At 36.3% G+C, this 6,743-nt stretch overlaps 1 protein-coding gene across 2 annotated transcripts in view; it reads left to right on the forward strand.

Annotated features, from left to right (window-relative positions):
* The window catches only part of LOC128872970 (dipeptidase 1-like), a 263,664-nt gene that overhangs the window by 190,619 nt on the left and 66,302 nt on the right, over nucleotides 1–6,743 (forward strand). The window lies entirely within an intron of this gene.

A 6,743-nucleotide genomic window follows, 5' to 3' on the forward strand; every position in this document is an offset into this window, starting at 1 on the left:
ACTACTGAATACTATGAATAAGACGAATATGTTGAATGTAGTGAGCACGATGAACATGTTAAATGTAATAGATAGAATGAATATGATGAGTATGTTAAATATCATGAATATAATAAATTTAATTAGTGAAATGATCAGGATTAATATGATGTACCCAACGTATATCATGTATATGTCGAGTATGAATGAATATAGTTAATATGATAGGCATAATAAATATGATAAATGTTTTGCATATCGTGAATATGATGATCGTGATTGGTGTGATGTGTATAGTTAATATACTGAATACTATGAATATGACGAATATGTTAAATGTAGAGTATGATGTTCATGGTGAATGTAATGAACATGGTGAATATGATAAATGCAGTAGATGTAATGAGTATCATGAACGTGATAAGCGTACCTAAATAATGAATATATTTGAATCCAATGAATATAATGAATACAATGAATATGATAAATGTGATGAATGTGATGAATATGATGAATATATTAAGTACAATGAAGTCAGACATTTTGAAAACCGTTCGTAACCAAACTGTTAATTCGTCGAACGTTCTGTTGTAATTCGCATAATCTTTGGAAAGTTTGTTCGAGCCGAAACGATATTTACAGATTTCTCGATCTGATCCAGAGTTCTCTATTTCATCCAAGCCTCATTCAATTTCGAGCTTATCTTAAGAAGCTTGCGCAACGAATAACGACGGACGTTCCATTGAAAACGTACAACGGTGTAATCTTCCGGAAATAAACAGAGTCCGGAAAAACAAGTCCGCCGGGTACACAGCGCCTGCTGCGTGAATTCCTTTAAGCAGCTTTCGGGAATACGTTCCAATCAAAAACTGTCGAGATTAAGGGTCTTACGGGCGCGACAATGGAATCTTGGCGGCGATGGCAACTGAAAAATCGTCCATTAGAATTCGTTCTGGAGCTATTCGAAGGAAACCCTGTACTACTATACAGGGCGGATCAAAACGTATGGCACGATCGAGCAGCAGTTGAAATTGTACCCTCGAAAATAATTCTAAGTGATAAAATGTAATATTCTAGCTACAAGCATCAGTTTTTAGAACAAAATTTTGAAGTTCATTTCGATACCTTGAATTGTCTTCTACACAAAGTATAACATCGTTTCTCTGGTTTTCATAGTAACATTTAATTGTTAATATGATAGGAGGAGATCCACATATTTTTATTGTAGATTTCTTTAATGCCTAAATTATTTATATTTTTGAAGCCTATAATTTTGATTAGCTAACATATAACATAATAAACATTATTTATCATGCATATTATTCTATTTTGATCGTTTCCCTCTCCTTAATTCAATTCTTTGATGCCTAAATAAATTATTTATATTATTTAAATCTATAACGTTCATTTGCTAACATATAACATAATAAATAGCATTATTTTCCATGTACATTATACTATTTTTACCGTTTCTTTCTTTCTACTTCAATTATATTCTCATAAATTGTTTTCAAAGTTTGCGTCCGATGGATTGAATTGGAATTTTAGAAACCCTGAAACCAAGATTTGGATAACTAAACGTCATAATCTATCTGTTCTCAAAAGCAGCCCAGTAATCACCTGTAAACAAAACGATTAAGAAGCGATTAGCATCGGTGGATCCTCAACGTTTACATGTAGACCTCGATCGTTGACAAGTAGAAGGGATAGTCACTTAGCAACAAGTGCCCCTCCCTCCTCCACCCCCTGCCCGGTAACAATTACCACAGCGAGAATATATTGCGCAAGTGGGATTTCATCTAATTGGATTGGTTACCTCGATAATTGCACGAGTACCGATACTTGCTGGAATTTTCGGTTCCTATTCCCAACGATGATCAGGATGTAGGGTAATTCGCTGCAACAGATGGATTTTCATCAAACACCCTTAACGCGACAAGCTCGTACCTATGCTCTTCATTACCGGGTCACGATGTATCGCTTGTTAGATGTAAACTGACGGCTGATACCTTCGCGCAAACGATGATAGAGTTAATATCGATAGTAAACGTGTCGTAACTTCGTATTATCGCTATACGAGGAGCGAAAGCCAATGGAGACGACTTACGACTCGTGGTGCTCGTGCCTACGTAGCAGGTAGACGATGTTATTGACTCACGCAATTGAAGGAGCCGTCATTACCATGCTCAACGACTCTTCGGTCAGATTCATGGCCTGGAGATTACCACGTTTCAGAGAATCGTCGTGGAACGGAGAAAAGGTCTCCGAGGTCTACCTAGTCATCTTTCACGAGCCAAGAAACGCCAATGCCAAGAGCCCTTTTTATAATCGAGGATTTTCTCATTTTCAGTGTAGTTTCTTCTCTAACTATGGTATCGACGTTGAAACTATCAAGCCGGTCAATTTGACGCCAAGTTCCTTCCAAAGTCACTCGACGAATAATGATGCTTCTTTCTTGATGTTTAGGGACGATTATCGTAAGACAGAATTCGTTTAATCGATGTATCAGTTTGGTCTTGCTTTCTTTAGTTAAAAAGGTTTTAGTGTTATTTAGTCGTTTGAAATAGAATTTAGGGATATATAGTGTATACACGTGTGACTTCAATATGAAGATATTGTGAATTTAATAAAATGTTTCTGTTCTTTCGTTTCTATCTTTTAAACATAGAATAAACTCAAACTTAAATCTTTATGTGTGAAGATTTTTAGAAGAACCTTTCAGAAACCCAACATCTTGAAATTCGAGTTTTCATTAATAGAAAAATATATGTCAATTCGGATATGAATTAAAATTCCTTCTTAACTAGCATTGAATACCGACTATTGGAATCTATAACTATGCTGATTGCCATAAATTTAATCTTTTAAATGTTGCCCCATTACGTCATTACCTTCATCATCCATCGTTACGTTACACCATAACTTAATTAAAAATTAGAAAACAAATTTATTGAAGCCAGCCACCATTTCTAGAGCGGTCAACTGAAAGCATTAAATAAATCCCTGTCCACTGAAATCATTAAATAAATATTCCAGGGGGCAATTTTGCCACACCCAATATTTATCAAAATCTTTCGCGAGTCTGCCATTCTTCAGCATCCTTATTCGCATACTCTGCGAGGATATCAAGTGTTGCTCAGACTGAACACGAACCTCTTCATAAATATATAAAGCGAGCGACGCTAACACGTATCAAGGAAACATTTCGAGCGACTTTCGCAGGTATTCGAAGGTACACAAGAGGACGCTATTCTCATGGAAAATATTTCCATGCAGGGTTCCTGATTTACCCAGAAGAAAGGGTCGTCCTCCTGCGTGTATTATTCACGAGGATCTTCGATCTTCTTTCAGTCCCGTGGCTGCTCTCCGGCACCCCCTCGAGCTTCCTCGGGATGCAAACGTTCTCACAGCCACGCACAAGGGTGTACGGGCAAGATTTATGAACGCGAAAGGTCCTTAAGAGAATTACCTTTCCAGGTGACGTAGCCGGCAAAGAGGGTACTTCCTTTTAAAGAACCCCGATACGACTGGGCCACGGGAAAATTCCTCGACAAACGCGCTAAAAAGGATTACCTTCTTTCCCTTAAAAGAGCGCTATACAAAACTGCGCCGTTAAGCCACTCGAATCGACATCCTCCCCCTTGATATACGACACCCCGCCCTCCTTACACGCGCACATTAGCGGGAACGTGGATACAAGCGAGTATTTTCGGGAAGATTTCTCCTAGAGGACGACTGGAAAATTCGAATAAAAACTCTAATCTTTGTGGAAATATTGTAAACGAGTTTTATTTATAAAGTTGCGAAGTCGTATAACTTGATTGTAACACTTAATATACTAAGGTTCACATTTGTTCGTTCGTAACCGTCTTAAGCGACGAATTTTTAATTTTTAGTATCTTACAACAAGAATTTTTTATGGTATATTTTATTATAATGTATAACCAGAGTATAGACTGTACAGGGTTTATTTTTCAAATAATCATTGTTTGGTACTAAGAGCACTATTCAAAGCAATCAATATTCATAGGACATTCCATTTAAAAATATGGATCAGTGTGCCCTCCTGAGGGATCATCCAGCAAGTATAGTCGCTGGAAGGGATCTTGTGAGGTCGTAAAGTCGGTCGGGCATCGATCTTTACAACTTAAGTCGACCGCAATTAGTAATCTGACACCTTTTTAGACAAGGACAGAGCTAGACCTTTCGTTCAGGGCCGTGCGATATCAGAATTAGGATGTTCATATTTCAATAACTTTTTTCTTCTTATGTATGTTCACACATAATTCTGTTGGCCGACTTATTGAAAATACTGTGGTAGGTAGGAACTTAGTTAACCAATCATCGTCAAGAGTTTTCCAATTTGGAAAAACCGCGTAGCAAACATCGAATCTACGGATCAGTTACCTGTGCCAATTAAGCAATAACTACTGTTTCGGTTTACGACCTCACAAGATCCCTTCCAGCGACTATACCCTATACAATTAAAATGAACGTCCAGGATAAAGGTTCTTCGTATTTCATTAGTATAAATTGCCAGTCTTATATATATGTTATCGATTTTATTTATTTAACATATCGAATTTGTAACATAACGAACAATTTATTAGATAATGAATTATTTCTAGATTGCACTAACGGTTTACATAAGAAATGTGTCTATGTGTATTCGATAAATTGACATGTCAATATTTTGTCGGATAGCCCTTTTGTTTAATTACATGTCGCAATCGATTAGACATATTTGAAGTAATTTTTTCCAAATAATTAATTGTAATACACTTCCATTCTTTCATCAATCGATTTATTATACTATAATAAATATAGATATACAGCCACAGCCTCCGAGGGCCAGAAATATTGTTCACGTGATGCTAATGACGCAGTTGTATTTAAAACATATTTTCGTGTTGGGATCATAAAATATTCCTTGAAATAATTTCCCTGGTTCAATTTTTAAGAACTAAACCTCGTTTCAATATTAAATAGCGTGGGCAACGACGTAGCTGAATAAAACGACGTGGTTTTCGTGAAACATACGAAACGGCATTTAAAATGCAAAATAGCGGCCATCGAAAAATTCATGAAACCTAAATCGTCGGGATTAAAGAGAAGATCCGAGACGATCGAGAAGATCAAACATGATCCGTTTGAATATTAATGTTAAACCTATGCATAGATTTCCATACCACTCAAACGTACAATCAAAAATAATAGCGATAAAACGATAGTCGCTTGGGTTAGCAAAGAACGTGACCTCAATTCACAATTTCCAGTTTTTGTGAAACGTGGCATACAAAATTAAGCATCGAGAAAATATTAGACACGTTTCTTTTGCTATCACTTGATATTTATATTCAAGCGATGCCTGTTTAGGTAAGCTTAAAAATGAATGGAAAGTTCGGATACAAAATTTACATAATTATAGATCGAATCATTATAGTTATATATTCATAAAAAACAAATTGGATTGCTCCTCAAAACTCAAACATTTTTCATAGTCAACATAAACTTCTATCTACAATACTTTAGCTTTTGTGATATTTACCTACATATGAATTTCATTCGCATCTCTGATAGTAACTTTCTTGATAAAAAAAAAGTTGTTTAATATTATTTATTGCTTCATCTGTGTACCAAGTTTCTAAAATTCTAATTCCTAACATACGATCCTATTCTAAAATCCTAATTCCTAAAATAAAATCCTAATACACGTTCCCTGAAAGTGAACTTTTATCTCCACGTATTCAGTTCAGACACTTTACGAGCCCACGTCTCGGCGCTTAATTCTCAAAAATTCATCGAGCATTTCATATTCGATTTTTATCGTTTCATAATGCGGACCTCTTCGTGGGGTAGTGGATTAACCCCAAGGAGTTCACAAAGCGTTGGCTGCCGGCGTGTGCTCCAAACTTCACCAGTTGTCGTCTATTCAGCTCGTTCTGCCTTATTTATAAGAGACTCGTGTGCCCCTCGTTCCGACGCGAACCTTATCGAGGAAACGGAAGACAAATCCGTCCTGATTACGAATTGAAGATGCGCCCGTCGATCGAGTGGAGACGTTTGCTCGCCCTTGTTCACTCCGCGACGGAACCTCCTTCGGGCGAATGTACAATGCAGACGGTTTGAATGGCCGGCCGGAAGTTCCTGAAGAGATTTACTCGGCGATTGGGCCTCGTTATCCTATTTGTCTCCTGACGTTTGATGAAAACATTCTTAGGAGCGCTTAGGTACTTTCAGTAATTACACACTTTGCGTAATTACAGTAGTGTTTGGTTAGGAATGAAACTGAGAACACACTTAAAATGATGCCTCTTTTCTTACACGATAATTTAACGACATATTACTATAATATTAAAGCTTTCGTATTTCCTGTTATGATTTCATAAAAAATAAAAGAAGGATGTACTTGTTTATTATTAAAATTATCCTACTTTCCTATAAATCGAAATGTAAGATATGTCGAATATAAGATACGTACTTTTCCATATATTCATAATAATTTGATCACCCACCGTACATTTCAAGTATTCTTATGTCATTGAAATGAAGTATAAAGGGACGTTCAGGTGTATTCCTAATCGGAAAAAATATCAATTTCTTCTATGATCATACGAACGAGTTGATGGTTACTCATTGTGGTAATTCGTTCGTTTATTTTAGGAGTACCCTAATTGAATTTCAATCCAGTTTGACTTCATATAACTTATACACTCTTCTAACTAACAATACCCTTCCCACATTTCCGTCAATTATATTTGAAA

This window comes from Hylaeus volcanicus, chromosome 2, assembly GCF_026283585.1.
Source record: "Hylaeus volcanicus isolate JK05 chromosome 2, UHH_iyHylVolc1.0_haploid, whole genome shotgun sequence".
In the NCBI taxonomy this organism is placed as follows: domain Eukaryota; kingdom Metazoa; phylum Arthropoda; class Insecta; order Hymenoptera; family Colletidae; genus Hylaeus; species Hylaeus volcanicus.